The following is a 16,432-nucleotide window of genomic DNA, read 5'->3' on the forward strand; positions in this document are numbered from 1 at the left end:
ATATAAAGATGTGGTTCAACAGACAAAAGAGTGTGCGTACAATAGATTCTGTTCTGAAATCCAACATCAAAAGTCCAGAGAACCCAATTACTTTCCATTTTTTTCAGTAATTATTTCTGAGAATTTTCCAAAACAGAACAGGCACTGCATTATCTTGTTATGATGAGAATAATTTAGTTTTATTGAGTTCACTAAAAGAGTTTTAATCCAGAGCATACATAGTAGAACATCCATCAGTGGACCAGGAAACCCACATGCTCATTGCTTATTTTGTTCTAAGGGCTGCCCATCAAATTCCACTGCTAGTACAAATTTTAATTTCCACTAGCCTGTGTTACTGAAACAGTTGCACATTTCTGGAAGAGCTGATCAGGCTCCTTTTGTGATCAGTGGACATGGCAGACATCCCCAGAGCTGGTACATACCCCAGACACATCCAGTGGAATTAACAGGGAGTCCACAGGTTAATTTGGACTGCATGCAATAGGCTGGATGTCCTCTCTGTGTGTCACGTTCACATTAACGTCTGTCTGCAACGTAACAAATCACACAGAAGACACTGATTTTCCCAGGCCCACCACACTACATCAGTGACATAAATAAAAAATTGCTCCCCTGACCTGAGTCTTGCCTAGCAGGGATCTTGGGCCAGGCAGGACATGGAATCTTAGATGTTTCTGAGGGACAACTGGACTTCAGATACCTGAAACAAAAATACAGAAATTTCAGTGTTAAATGTAAAATTAAATAATAATAAATAAAGAACCTCTTGTACTTTTTGCTCTTTTTTTTTTCTTCTGCAGGTGAATAATTTTTTTTTGCATTTCTTGCTACAAGCAGTATTCTAATGAAGGTATCTTTCAAATCTGTTTTGTTTCTTGTCAGCTCCTTTTGGAACTAACAACAACATCTTCAATTCTGGTGTGACTCACATCTAAATTTTAAAACATATTTTGATTTATAGACAATGAAGAAAATAGTTCTATATACTGCAAGTTTCACAGAACTTTGTTTTTCTTAAGACAGCAGATTTGCTTGTAAAAAAAAATAAAACCAGCTCTAATTTACTGAGTATTCAAAGGATACTGTTGGCACAAACTATGACAAAAAATAACTCTATTACAGTCCTGCTCTACAAATCAGGCTCTTTTTCTCCATGCTATACAGAAAAGAACCTGAATAGTCATCTAAATGTTGACACAAAATTTCTTTGGACATTTTGGACATGCAAGTAGCAATTTGTATATATACTATACTCAATGTTTGCTGTCTATAGCTAACCCTATGAGGGCTGTTTAAGATTTGTAAAGCTGAAAGGCCAATCAAAACATACATTAGTAAGAGGTTTCTACAGCATTCTGTGTCAATTATGCTGAAATTGTTGTGAAACTCAAGGGAGTAAATTAGCTCAGGTAAAAACCTGCAGCCTACCCTGGCATTCTTTGCCTTTCTTCTCCTCCAAGACCATCCAAGACAGCACAGGGATAGCAGCAGCTGCCAGAGCCCATTGTTTGCTGATTGTACAGGCAGAACCCACAGAAAAAATCCTCTGCTTTCCACTTCACCAAGGAAATGTATGTGTGGTGAGTTTTCTGAGCTGCCTGTTTTGTCATTCAACAGTGAAGTAAGGACACAAAAGGCATGGGTTGCCAGGCTTCATTGGCAGAACTCCCATTTGGAGCAGCAGCAGAGCAGGACTCTGAGGACAAGGTTTTTAAGCTCACATCCTAGGAAAGTGGATGTGCATCACTGACTCCTCTCCTGAATTCATATGTAGTCTTGGTAGTATGCAACATCAACTGTAGGAAAATGTACCCTTTAGATACAGTCCTTGAGACTTTGCATACAGAATCACTAGAATTTAGACTGATTTGCTGTAGTGCACAATGTCAACAGCTTACACATCATACTGCAAACATCCAGGGTTAAATTAGGTTTTCCTTGCCAGATAGTGAGAAAGAGAGGCTTCTTCAAAACCTTCCCTCAGCCATTATAGTTGGATGGCCTGAATCTCTATACAACTGTTCTCTGCAGCTGAGAAGGGAGGGTGGTTTAGATGTCTAAAATAGGGAGCTAAGTATGCTTTCTACCTACAAAAATATCAAGCAGAAACACCTACATGACTTCCATCCCTGTTCAGTGAAGATCCAGTCAGTTCTTTGCAGCCATTTTCCATCTGTGACAGCGGCTCTTAACATTCAAGGAATTTTCTCGGAGTGCTTAGCATTAAAGCAAAATTGCAAAGAAAACTCATATATCATGTTTGAGTCACGTGGAACACAAGGCATATTTTCTTGATGCTCTGCAGCTTATGTGCAATTAAAGAACAACCTGCTCTTTTTATTGGTAATAGAATATAGAGCAGAGAAAATGAAGACATATTATAAAATATTGGAAATAAAGCATCTGTTTCAAAGCTTATCTACTTCTTTAATATATCATTTAAATATGCTATTCCCTAGTCTTTGCTTAGATAATTTCATGTGAAGAGCTTCAAGAGTTTCTTTAATTCCAGTTGTCTTCATCAGCTTGCTGTATGGCTCTGTGCATTGTTCTACTGAAATCCATTTCACACATACAACAAAAGGGGATTTGCCCTGTAGAATTCTTCTGACTTCTTACTGAAAAAAACTTAATTTCATTTTTTGTCGTTTGAAACAAGGAAACACTCCCTGTCTTTGAAGCCAGACAAATTCTGTCTTTAGGAATTTGCAGAAGGCTACATCTGAACAGTTTCAGTGGGAACTATCAGCAGAGCATCAGGATGTGTTGAAACAGGGGATTAACCTTTTTGAGGATGGGATGCTGTTGCTAGGGCTCCCAGCACAATAGAACCTTTCTCCTTGTGATCCCTTGCTGTTACCAGAGTTTAAATCTCAAAGAAATACTGTTAATTCTGCAGCATGTTGTTGTGGGATTCCAAATACCTTAGAATGATTTCAAACCAGCTTCATGAGACTTCTGTAGAAGTAATAATGGCAATTGTACTAAAGAATGTCAATGTTTTCAGTATGAAGAACACTTTTGAATACAGTTACCCTTACTCATAAAAATTAGGAAAGCATGTGTGATTTTAAGTGACAGTGTAATAAAATTATAATGTCCTTATTTTTTGGTTTTATATTTTGCTGTCATTTCCTCCTCTTTGTATTCATAATCCTCGTTCCATTTCTTATGCCTAGTTATGAGCCTAGTTATATGTATATATGTGTTTAAGTATAGTCATCTCTCCACATTCTTAAATCATCCTGTTTGCTGTACCACAATGAGCTCTATGCACAACAGCAGACATTTGTGTAAATGGCTGGCATCTGTCAGCCCAGGTGTGAAATCCTCTCTGGAGTGTGGCCTTCCTTATAAGAAGGTGAGGCCTCTAAGTGACAAGATAAAGGGGTGCCAAAAGAGTTACAGAATGTTTCCAGTGATATCCTGAAGGGGTGATCAGCTAAATGTTTGAACATGATTATAATAAAATGTTTCACCAGTCAATATTTGCAAGTTCAGGTGCCAAACTGCAATTAGAGGCTAAAGGCCAGGAGTGAGGTGGCACCTGGTGGCTGTGATGAGCCCTGGCTCATCCATCCTATCCATGGCTATCAGCTGCCAGTCTGTGCTTTTTCAAAAAGCTGGGGGACCTGGGGGCAGAAAAGGAAAAAGTCGTTGAGTGATCAAAATCTCATAAAATGTTTGGCTGGTGTAGTGTAGGTCTGCATTGCCAATAATGCTCAGCAGCTTTATGGTCCCTCACAGGAGAAATCTGAGTGAATGCACATTAAAAGGAAAACAAATGCCTCTGAGGTATTTTGTTTAGGTATTTCTGGAATGCTTTCTATTTGTATTCTACAATTAAGAAGAACTGGAGTTGAAATGTGAACTAATATCACAAAATGAACATCCCTGGGTTCTGTGGTATAAATATGAGCACACATCTGGACATTGCTACTGCTGGCCAACTCCTAATTTTTTTAGCTCAGAATTCTAAAACCAGGGGAAATTCCAAAATTATTTAAATATTTATTTTCTAGAAGGAGCCCTAGATGATATAGTAGCAAAAGACCTACAGGCAATTGTGAAGCTGCTGGTAGGATGAAAGGAGCAATTTTCTCTGAGCAGTAAAAAGCTTCTTCCTCTTTTTAGCTGTCTCTGTCACTTAACCCATTCTCCTTGGTACACTGCCCCTGCCACTTGCCCTGCCTGGCAGGTTAGTGGTCATAAGATAATGAGCACTAATGAGTTTCTGCAGTGGATGTTATGACTTGGCTGAGGTTAAATATTACAAGCAGCCACTTGAATAATGAATGATAAAGAACACAAAGGCAACCTGTTGTTAGCACTTTGGCCTTTGAATGTCTGAAGTTGCCTGCTATTAGTTCTGACATTTAGCACAGGTACAGAGCAGGCAGAGAAATCTCCAGTAAAAGTGAAGAAAGTTGTTTCAATATGCAAGCCATTAAATACTTTGAAAACGTCTGTTCTACACTGGTTTAGCTGAATTTTTTTTTTCCTGATAATGTTATTTAGCTAAATTGTCTGTTTTGACTATTTAAGCTGATAGACTTGTGGGAGGAGCACTTCAAAATGAACTTGTCAGGGTTATTTTCATTCTGTTCCCCTTCAGGAACAGCTGTGATATTTTTGGATGCAGTATGGAAAATAACATAACTAACAAAAGTGAGTTGTCATGAGCAGAACCTAGTGATTTTAAAGTTTGATTCAAAGTTATTTTAAAAATCTAGTCAGATTCAAAATAGCTTTGAACAAATAAAATTATATATAAGAAACTTTGAAAGAAACCATCCTGACATGTTCTGAAAAAGTATCTCAAAAAATTCTATTTCAATAAACCTGGTGGCAGAATGGAAGAATAAATCATAAATATTTATTTGTCAAAGAAAGAACTGAAACATAATCTAAAATGTTAGAATTCTTCCCTTAAAAGTAGAAGTTTTTCATTTCAGTTCATACTTCCCTTGCTGTTAAATGTTTAATGAGAAATTTTAAAGCTGAAGCAGAAGAGAATGAAAAAACTTAAGCACAGAATCTCATATAGCCCAACAATGAGGGTGTTCAATGATGGATGTATTATAAAACTAGCTTTTTGGGTTTTTAAAAGTGTTCTTAGCTAAATATTTTGCCTATCCACCCTGTTTTGATTTGATAACTTTATTTACAAAATTGTTTGAATTCAATTTGGGAAAAAATATTTAGAAATTCTTTTCAAATACCAAACAAAAGCCCATTGTGGTCATAGCCATAGCTTGTAAATGTCAAATATACTTGACAGGGAAGGAATTCTTTTTACTCTCACCAAGAAAGAAACAGAGCTACCTGTTAGAAGAAATAGGATTTTTTTTTTTTTAAATCCAGGTGTCTGCCATCTATTGCTGCTTACCAGAACAAAAAAAAATTGATTTCTTTGGTTTTCTGCAAGTTCTTGAGCATGAAAAAAAAAAAAAAGCCAGGGCATATATTTTAGAGTGTTATACATAAATGAAATATTTCATGTTCATAGGCACAGCACTAGACAGGATTTACTCCTTTATTGCACCACTTTTAAAAGTAGGCTTGGGGGTGTGGGTGTGGTTAGTTGGTTTTATTAACACTGGAATTTGTCATATTGCCTTGGAGTTTTTTCCTCATAACCATTCTAAATTATTAATTAATCAGAATTAATCTTTATCATCAGAATCATATGAATTTGAAATAATTTTAATTAGACAGTTTTATACAAAAAATTTCTCCAATTAATTTTCCTTTAATTGCATGATGTGTTTTTGGGGAGGAGTGGTTAATTGATTGCCATTTCCTCAGGTGAAAATATTGGTTCTATTAGCTTGGAGGGTTGGAAGGGGGCCTTCCATTTACTTTTGTGTCTATTCATGTTTGTCATCAAAGTCTGATTGATGTCCATGCTGTGTTTTCTGTCTGCCTTCTCAATGTTTGTCTGTGGTATTTTGGACCTTTTTAATTCTCTGCATCTCATTTACATGCCAATACTGAAGAAGGCGCTTCTGTATGGCTTGGTCTTTCTCTTCTGTTTCACTAAAAAAACCACCATTTCTTATTATCCATAAATTAAGTATTTCATACCCATTGCCTGAATATAAGGTGTAATTATATATTATCTCTGCTTCTGGGTTATCAATACATTAATTAGCTTCACATCTTACTTTTGCTATCTCTTTGTTTTGCACAACAGAGTGAAAGAGTTAGCTTGAAGAGTTTCCACCATATAGCTATTTAAGTTTCCCTAATTATTATCTAATACATCTGTTACCATCATTATATAATGTTAATGGCAGCCATATTTCTTTCTGGACAGAAAATTATTGTTATTACTACAACACTTTCTAGTACGATCTTGGCTTGTAGTGGAAAGAAGCAATAACAGTGCAGGAAAGGGCCAAAATGCTTGGTTCTTTGATGTATGCCAAGGAAAATAAATTCATTATTACCTTTCTTTATCAGGTAATCTTGGTGGTGCTGATTGGGACATAGAAGAAATTGTTCCTCTGCCATGCATAAACATCTCAGCTGAAAGAAACTGAAATGGAGTAACCTCAAATACATGCTTATCCCAAGAACAAGAATGCAGAGGTTTAGCTCTTCTTCTTATGGCAAGCACACTGAAAATGTGAGAGATAGAGATGAAATAGACATCCACCTGCCTTACACAGCCTGTTCCATTGAACACAGACTTACACATTTGTTTGAAATCTTGATTTGCTGTATGCCTGCCCAAACTGCTTCTGATGGGGAGATAACACTGCTCTTACAAGTGGTTTAGCTTAACACTAAAAGTTGTGTTGCTAACTGACTGTCATCATTTTAGTCTTTCTATGGCTAAGTCATGTTTCTGAGTAAAAAGATCAAAGAAATCAGGTATCATACATGTTTTCCTGGACAATATCAGTAAAGACACTTAGTTTCCTTGTTCTCTTTAACCACTCTGGTAGGTTGTAACAAATGACACTAATTTCCATCACCTTCCTTGCTTCTTATGGGTAAAGAACTTAGTCACTTTTGTGAATATCTTTCAGGTGTGCAATTGAGCTGATTTCTGGCAGTTCTCACCTTCTTCAATCTCAGGTGATAAACATCTAGTAATTAAATCTGTCATTGAAGGCATAAATTTCAGTATTTAGATATATATACAGTCATAATATAGAGATCCTTGATCCATGTATATATTTAACCCTCAGGGTTTTTCAGTGATTCATCAAATTGTCTCAGAAGAAATATTTTAACATCCTTTCCTACATACTCTTCAACTTCTAAATTGCTACTGAACCCTCATTCATCTGAGCCCTCTTCAGCCAGGTTTTAATACTACAGTGATTCAGAAGCGTCTCTTCACTTTTCCTCTCTTTCATCTTTCATTCTTAAGTCATCTACGTCACAGCCCAGTATCCCTGACACTTGTGTGGTGTCAATCCGCCAAGATAAACACTTTTTACCTGATTGCATACCTGTTACTGGAAGTCAGATTTTTTTCATCATAACCAACTCATGTTGTTTGTTTTTAGTTCTTGTTGCTATGCACTTAGATTCCTCTCTTGGGAATGGATGAATTCCAGAGATATAACTTAAACCTTCTCTTCTTTGCACATTTTGGCTAGTGCAGAAAGTCTTGACCCACTCCAGTGTAAGTTCTTGTCCTTATGCCAAGAACACTCAGTAGAGTCCTCTCTGATATTTTCAAGAACCCTAACCCAATCCTGCTTTTCAGTTCTTGTTTTGTTTACATCAGCTTCTGTGATAGGATTTTAATTTTACTTCTCATAATTAGGGCTTTTTCCTGGTACAAGTTCTGTTTCTTTTCTACACTGGCTACCAAGACTCCTTGGCTCTCCATTCCACTTTCTTTGGTCCGCTAAATGTGCACATTCTCATTTTCCAGTTTATCTTGTGTTCCGGCCTCTTTTTTTCCTTCCATGAAGCAGACCTCTTCTCCAGCTCTGAGTTCTCGCTTTTCCTGTGTTTCCAGATTCTCTTTCTTGTTCTGGTGTTTGCCCTGTAGTTCTGCTATGCCTCACATTTGCTGAACATAAATATGCCTAAAATTCAAGAGATCTACAGCTCAAGCATATTGCCAAGTAATACATCTTCCCTCTCTTGGTCATCCTCAGACCCTGACGTCTGCCACCTCTTTTGGTTATGCCACTTCTCTTCATTTTACTGAGTTCCAGATGATAACTATACAGCCAAAACCAATATGAGTACTTGTATACTGCTGGCAGGAAAAGGGGAGGAAATTATATTACCAAAGGTTTTAATAAAGTAATTCAGCAGACTTGGTCTTTACTGAGAGACTTTTTTTCATGACAAAGGCTTTGTCAAGCTCATGAGCTCACATTATGTGCTGGAGTCTTGAAACACTTTAAATGATTATAGCACCAATGCATAAGTCTTCAGCTTTAATTTCTAATATGTGTAGGGTAATTTATATTTCTTTATGGGAGAGGTGTTAAAAAGAACACTAGTATATATATATTTTTCCCCCTGTTTTCTTTTTTTTTAAATGCTGCAGAAAAGCTAGTATCAGGTTAAGATCTGTGCAGCTATAAACCTTTGCCACCGGCAGGAATCTAGCAGTCACAAACAATTAGTTCTTTCTGTGAATGGTTCAAGGTTAATTTTAGCCTCCTAAACTGTCTCCTGCCAGATCTGATAAGTTTTCTGCTTTAGCTCCAGCTGTCTGGTCCCTGATGGGATTTGGCTACAAGGAGGATGGCATTATCAGCCCATTAACTATCACTAGCAGGAGAACTGTGATGCTGATGAATATTGATCACCTGTTCCACGGGGTTATCAGATGATGCTGAATGAACCTGACGCTTGGTTGTTTCTGTGGGTAGCTTTTATTTTTCACTGGCTGAGGGCACTTCTCTCCCTGCTTCTGCCCATGGAGGAGAGAGAAGCACAGCAGGGCACCTCTGCTTTTGCCACCACCAGGTTATGTTTGACTGTGGGAAGGGACTGAGGGAGGGTTTTACCCCCTCTGTCTCCCTTATCACACAGATTAGGAAAACATTTTTGTTAATGAGGCAGGGAAAGGCCCAGGTGGTTAGAAAGGAGTCTGAAAGGGTTTGTAGTCACTGGAGGGATCTGTGTGGTGCTCTCTAAACTGAGGGTGGTTTCCACCACTGGGGTGACTCAGCTCTGTCTAGGGTGGGTAGGTGCATTTCTACTGAAGTTGTGCCAGGGGACATTTAGGCCATTAGAGAAAGGTTCTTCCCCCAGCTGGACCCTGGAACAGCTCCCCAGGGAAGTGGTCACAGCACCAGCCTGACAGAGCTCAAGAAGCATTTGGATAATGCTCTTGGGCACGTTGTGTGATTCCTGGGGCTGGCCTAAGCAGGACCAGGAGCTGGGTTCAATGAACTTTATGGGTCCCTTCCAACTCAGGATATTCTATGATTCTAAAAGATGTGGAAGGTCTACCTAGTGTGCAACCCAGATTCCTGTGGACACTTGAAATTAGAGGGTGTGCTTAGTTTTGTTTTTCACAGCAGAAAATTATGAAAAAAAACCCCTAAAACTATATACAGCCAGTATTTGCTTCCTAACCAGAGCAATATTTCTTAGGGTTATAGAGGCTAAACATTACTTTGGGTTTTTCTTCTAAACCAGTTTGGGGAAAAATAAATGTTTTATTACTTTTCAAGGCATAGCAGCACAATTTCTGGGACTAGAATGAGGCACAATGCATTATTTATGCATTATTTATTAATATATAAAATATCCTGTCAACTAATAAATTCATAATTTGATAAAAAAATCCCTTATTTTGGATATTACTTCCCCTTTTATTTCATTAGTCTAGTAGTCACAATTCATTCAAGGGTGGGGGGAGAGTTGAACAAATCATATTAACACAAAAAGTCATAAACAAATATTTCCTAGGAGTAAGCGGTGCTTTGGAATAAAAACTTTTAAAAAGTGACATAACATTATTTTATCAAAAAGAGGGAAGAAAAAACCTAAAAGAGATGGTCTGAAATTTTCTCAGTGTTTTGGGTTTTTTGTTTAATCTTTCTCCAGTGCATGGTAGGAGAGGAGTAGATTTTCTATTTAAGATAACTGAATCTCCTTTTCATCCTAAATTTAATGCTCAACAGGTTTTTAAAAATCTTAGTAATAACAGTTGCAGTTTATTTTTATAGTTTTAGGGAACATTAGAATAAAGTTGTATTGTTTTCTTTTTTTTCCTTATGTTTCTTTATACAAGCATCTAATATATATTGTCTTCATGTACAAATATGATTTCTAAACATGGAAAATTCTAGTAGCAATCAGCATTTCCTCAACTGTTTTTTCCAGTTTACTCAGTGAGGTGAGTATCAGTTTTAGCATGGGAACATCCATATATGAATGATGGCAGAGGAAAAGGAGAATATGGTGTCTGAAATGGAAATGATTTAAGTGTTGTGCCCTTACTTTGGAAAAAAAAATCTGAAAAAAACCTTCTCTAATTTAGAAAGGGAAAAAACATTTCATGGCCTTCAGCAGATGAAAGCTTTGGAAAGCTTGCAAGCTCCAGCTGCTGCCAACTGGCTGTGACCCCTTAGGCAAGGCTTCCCCAGTATCACAGCAAAATCTTGGCCTCCCCAGTGCTCTGCATTTTGAGAAACAAGGCCTGCCCTTCAAAATTGTACCTCTGCTCCACTCAAAACACATCACAAACAACATGCTTCTGCCGGTACTTTTGTTTTGACACATCAGCCCATTTTATAAATACTTGGGTTTCTGTGAGAAAATGTTTTGTCAAGAGACTCAGGTACTTCGGTGCTTAAACTCAGCAGCATTAGAATGCAGAATGGCTGATGAGAAATTGGATGGAAAGAGAAGCAAAACGGAAAGAAAACAGAAGAGCAGCATAAGGGTCTGCTGGGTTTTTTTTCAGTTAGAGATCAATAACACTGAGATGGTCTTGATTACTCAGTGGAAATCGTTTGAAGAAAGCACAGAAATGTAAATTGAAATGCTCAGCCACCAGTTGCAAATGTGTTCCTCCTGATGGCAGATTATTTTCATACCTATAAATTTGCAAATGCTATTTAGTTAGACTTTGCATCTCCCAGATTTTTGGTGCTTATTGACAAAAAAGCAAACAACATAACTCTGAAACAAACCAAATGAAAAACCACCATGGAATCATCCAGCACAAAAATACTTGAAGGATGAAATAATTCAAACTGAAATTTTTGTGTGATTTCCATCCAAACTCCTGTTCCCCACTATCTGCAGTGATTGTCTTTTTCCCAGCTGGGATACCTGCAAGATGTAGTTGTGACACCTAAACCTTGAAAATAACAAAAATATATATTTTGATCAAGTATCACCTCTCATAAGAAGAAGAAATTAGGAAAATATCAGTAAATTATATTTTTTGACAGAAATGTTATGGAGAAAATCTAATCTTCCTTTCACTTCTTGATTTTTGACAGTTAATCTCTGATTATATATTGTAGTAACTCCTGTCAAGCTCCATAGTGCCTTTGTAGAGCTTACATATGTGTTCCTGTGTGAGTTTCAAAACAGTCAATCTTTCCAGGATTGCTAGATGATAGAAAAGCTTGATTCAATTAATACTTCCCTTTTTATGCTAGGAACTGCTCAGACCAGCAGAAACCAATCCACCATGCACATGGGGTTTTACCTTCACAGAGCATTTTTGAAGTCCCAGAAGAAAAATGAACAAATAAACTAGAAATCCTTGCTGAGTGGTTAAGGCTGAATACAGGATGTGCTTCCAGACCAAGCACATTTGAAGGTGCATATATTTGACCATAAAGGATTGACCACTAGCAGCTATCAGAAGAAGGAGCAGACCACCCAATACACCCATGTCACAGCAGCACAGTTCAGTGTCACCTTAGGAGACATTCTGTGACACCCATGGATTGTTCAAAAAAAACTCCACAGCAAAGAAGAAAAGAAACAAGAAAAACCAACCCACACACACATGCTCTCACTCTCATTCTTGTGTCACATTACTTTTTCCCCTCTGTCTCAGACCATGGCAGAACAAATGCTGGTATACAGATGCAGTCAATATTTTCTACAGTTTCTTAGAAAATCTCTGAGGACATCACTCAAGTCCAATAGACCAGAACAACCTCTGGAGGTGACTGAGTTCTCTGTGCAGTAGAGGAACACTAAATGACACAGACTTGAGCTGTCTCTGGAGAAATGCAAATGTGTCTTCCACAGCTCATTAATTGTGTGACTGTCACTGATAAGGGACCTCAGTTAGAGACTGAAACAATGGGGCAGAATTCACTCCCATTCACTGATTTTTTATAGCTCATCTTAAAAGCTGTCACTGTTTTGTTGGTTTCTCTAATAGGAAAGAATACAACTTCTCTTTGCCTGGCAGTACACATTCAAGTGTATTTCTTTGCAAAAAATGGGAATTGTGGTTCCCATGAAAATATTACTGTCTTCCAGTAATTAACACTAATCTGGGTTTGGTCCAGCTTCCAGCTGAGCAGCAGTAACTCAGCCATTCTGGAGCAGCAGCATCCACCTATGGCATAATTCAGATGCAATAACTGTGCTTTGAATTCATAATTTGTTTAAATGTGATTTAGCTTTTAAGTGCAAAGAAGCAGTAATGTACATGCAGTCAGGGATAAAAAAAAAACAAACCAACAACAACAAAAAACAACCAAACAAAAAGAAATAACCAAAAAAACAAAAACAATTTCCAGGGAAATAGGACAGAGAAATATGACAAAAAGCATCACAATAACCACACTTGTGGATGTCACCCTACATTGGAAAATTCAGGAAGAGTGCTTGATCACAAGTGTGTTTTTTGGCAAAAGCTTTTTGAGCCTTTTGAATTCTGTGTTTGGAAGCTTTGAAGTTGTTTCATCCTCTCATGCTGAGCCTTGTAGGGGATGGATGTGCATACTGTCTTTCTGGCCTTTGAATCTTCTTAAACCTTCTTAAACCTTATATATGTTTAATGTTTTTAAAAAGCCAGCAGAAAGCCTATAAAACACAATAGCTCAAGGCATAGCTATAGAATATACACTTCAATGGGGCATTGCACTTCAAAGGACTGTGACAGAGCAGGACTGTGAAAACACTGATACTGAGATGAGTAAAATAAAGTTATAAAGTAAAACTGTGTTACTTTGTGACCTCAAAAGTCCTGGATCAACAGGCAAAAAGAGTATGTGGTGAAGTGATGATTGTAAATTAAAGTCTCAAACATCCAGCAGCATCAATCCATTCATAACCTCTAGAAATGCTTTCTAGAATTTTCAGAATTAGCCCCCTTTTCTGATTAATCATCTCTTCTGGCTCTGCTAGGGGTGGAGAGTTTGTAAGTAAGGCACCACCTCTCAAACATGCATACTGGTATTACAGTGCAGAAAAAAGCAGTTGCACACTTCTTGAGGCTATTGTTGTGCTAGCTGTTGTGCTCAGCTTGCCTTTGTTGATGGTTATGCTCAACACAACCAAGTCTGCACATACATCAGGGATCAAAGACACAAGGGGTGAAACAGGCAAGGGGTCATGGCCATGTCACTCATTAATTTCTGTTCACTGATCTTGACATGGTAAAGAGATGGTGGTTTTGGATATTGTGCCTGTTTAATGACAGACAGTGCTTCCTACCCCTCTCTGCCCACTGCCTGTTATTGTCTCCCTTTGCTGTGAATATTTGCAGCATTTGTTTTAATTTAGATGCAGTGGCTGGCACTCCAGTGGGGAAGAAGCTGCTTATGAGCTAGTTATTCCACATAATTCTCTGCCTCTTGGTTTGGTGGGGATTATTTAGCATAGGAGTGATTATGCAGAGAAGAACATTTCTGAGCTGCTGAAATAAAAGCTACTCTTCACAATGTATTAGAGTGGTGGAAGCTGAAAGGGGCACGCTTAAAACGGTCTCTTCTGAGAAATAAGGAGGGATCAAAGACAAAATAACTCTTAACATAACTTTGGCAATCTGACACAGAAAGACAGAGCTCTAGAAACCAGTTCATGCATTAGAAAGGCGCTGATAGAAATCACTGACAAATTACTGTGCCCTTAAAAGTTCTGGGAGTCTTGGACAGAATGCAATTCTGCTGCTCTCTGTGTGGTGCCATCAGCACCTTGCACCCACCAGTTTCCTTACCTCAAGTAAGTGCCCTTACCATTTGTCTCAGTTACCAGAAGTCCATTCTGTCCTGAAGAATCCTTCTGAAAACATTTAATTACAACCATATGTTCCCATCAGAAGCTTGAACAAGTCAGCATTTCCTTTGCTTGACATCAAAGCTTTATCACCCAGCTTTAATTGCCAAATCTATCAGAAGGGGCTGTAGAGACAACTAAAGGAGTGTATTGCTCATCTGCAATTAAACCTTTGCCTCAAAACTGATTGCAAGTTTGATTACTCTGGCCAAAGCTGCTGTGAGTCCTTCCTACTCAAAGCAAGGTTGGTAGGCTCTGGTGTGGTCAGGGGCTGGGCAGAGGTGGGGGAGGCCACCTGTAAAAGCAAAGTTACACAGGGCATGTGCCCAGGGAGTGACTGTACTTTTTGCCCAAGGGTATGTCACCTACATTTGTTGTTTCTTTAGAAAAGTTGAACTAAGGCAAAAAGGTAGCAAAAATTTTTCTGACAAATTACTGAAACAGCAGAGTTTCAGCTGGCAGCTTGAGGAGAGCTGCCTGATGAGCTGTTGTGACAACAGAGCCAGAAAACATCACAGAGCCAGCTTTAGAGAATGCTGAGGACAGTGACAGATGAAGGTTTGGGAACAAGATGCACAGGAATGAATATTTGCTATGAAGGAATATCTGCTTCTGCTCAGAACACTAACTTCAAATGGTGAGGTTATTTTGGTCACCAACTCCTACTACAATTATTTCTTTACACAAATTTGTTTAATTTCTACAGAAGGCAGATGAACATGTTTTGTATTGTTCATTAGATTTGTCCTGAAAGATCTAATATTATGCTTATAATAACTGAAATAAAAAATACTAATTGATTCTTTAACCTCATTTATGACCATTAATGGTACCTACTTTTCAAAGCCATGTACACTTGTGATAGCTACCCTTATGAAGGCCCCTGGCTATAGCTGTGCTTTCAGGCTGTACTTCCATCTGCTTAATCCATTTCTCAGACTTTAAAACTGTCACAACTTAATAATCTACTAAGCCCCATAAAAGCTGTGCATTGTTTTTGTCTGTAACCACAGAATTTCCTCTCTGCACTAAACATGATCTGCTTGCAACTCCAATAAGGGAAACTTTGTCAAATGATACTTCCCTAATGAAATATCTGATGCTTGCAGAAGAAATAAACACAGAATTACAGAATATGCCAAGTTGAAAGAGACCCACAAAGATCATTGAGTCCAACTCCTGGCTGGCCCTGCACAGCACCATCACCAAGAGTCCTATCCTGTTCCTGAGGGCATTGTCCACGTGCTTTCTGAGCTCTGGCTGGCTGGTGCCATGAGCACTGCCCTGGGAAGCTGCCCCAGTGCCCAGCCACCCTCTGAGTGAAGAACCTTTTCCTAAAATCTAACCTAAACCTCCCCTGACACAACTTCAGGTGGGGTCCTGTCACTGGTCACCACAAAGAAGAGATCATTTCTTGCCCCTCCTCTTTCCATCATGAGGAAGTTGTAGACTATTAAAAGAAAACTACAGTATCTGCAATAATCAAAACATTAGAATATTTTAGTAGTGTATAATATCTTTCAGATGATAGTAATAGATGTATTAATACTCGCATTTTAGAGATTGAACAATGCTTTGATAGAGGGTTCAATGTCACCTTCTTCAACAGGGGTAAATAACTTCATAAAAGAAGCAATGCACTTGTTTTAAGGGCTCCAGGCACTTCTCTTATTGTGTTTCAGTTTGTTTTGGAGTCAGATATTTTTACCAGGATAAGATACTGCTGGCTAATCATGTCCTGGGCTGCATTAAAAGCAACATGGCCAGCAGGGCAAAGGAGGAGGTCCTTCCCTCTTACTCTTCTGTCACGAAACACTGCCCGGAGTGCTGCATTTAGCTCTAGGGCCCCCAGCGTAAGAAGGACACAGACCTGTTGGAGTGAGCCCAGAGGTCACAAAGATGATCAGAGAGCTGGAGCACCTCTCGTGTGATGTCAGGTTGAGAGCACTGGTATTGAACAGACTGGGTAATGTAGGCACACAGGTTGTGGTAATCGGGAGTGGGGCTGTGGCCGAGCCTCATCCCCAATGGTCTGCAGCTGTGCAAAGCAGGTGAGCAGCATTGAAACAATGAGCCATGGAGTGCTGAGGTGTACTGGCCAGTCACCAAAGGGAACAGAGGTCATACAGTGCAATGCACCAGCATGAGGGGTATACAAGGTTGGGCTAAAGACCAAGAAAGAGCTGCTTGATGCCTTCTGAAGTGGTGTGATCTTACTCTGTATGGAGAGATGCTT

At 38.6% G+C, this 16,432-nt stretch overlaps 2 long non-coding RNA genes across 3 annotated transcripts; one reads left to right on the forward strand and one right to left on the reverse strand.

The window, feature by feature from the left end:
* Positions 1 to 257: 257 nt before the first annotated feature.
* LOC135295312 (uncharacterized) lies at positions 258 to 16,175 on the reverse strand. Of its 2 annotated transcripts, XR_010357358.1 has the most exons (6): positions 16,067 to 16,175; positions 7,470 to 8,057; positions 6,456 to 6,626; positions 2,120 to 2,219; positions 621 to 703; positions 258 to 530 (listed from the first exon to the last, which is right to left on the reverse strand). It is a non-coding gene; the product is annotated as an uncharacterized LOC135295312 (long non-coding RNA). The 2 variants fall into 2 exon arrangements; XR_010357357.1 differs by lacking the exon at positions 2,120 to 2,219.
* On the forward strand, positions 5,857 to 6,771 carry LOC135295313 (uncharacterized). The gene is made up of 2 exons (XR_010357360.1): positions 5,857 to 5,949; positions 6,469 to 6,771. It is a non-coding gene; the product is annotated as an uncharacterized LOC135295313 (long non-coding RNA).
* Positions 16,176 to 16,432: the final 257 nt, after the last annotated feature.

Source organism: Passer domesticus, chromosome 2 (genome assembly GCF_036417665.1).
Source record: "Passer domesticus isolate bPasDom1 chromosome 2, bPasDom1.hap1, whole genome shotgun sequence".
Lineage (NCBI taxonomy): Eukaryota > Metazoa > Chordata > Aves > Passeriformes > Passeridae > Passer > Passer domesticus.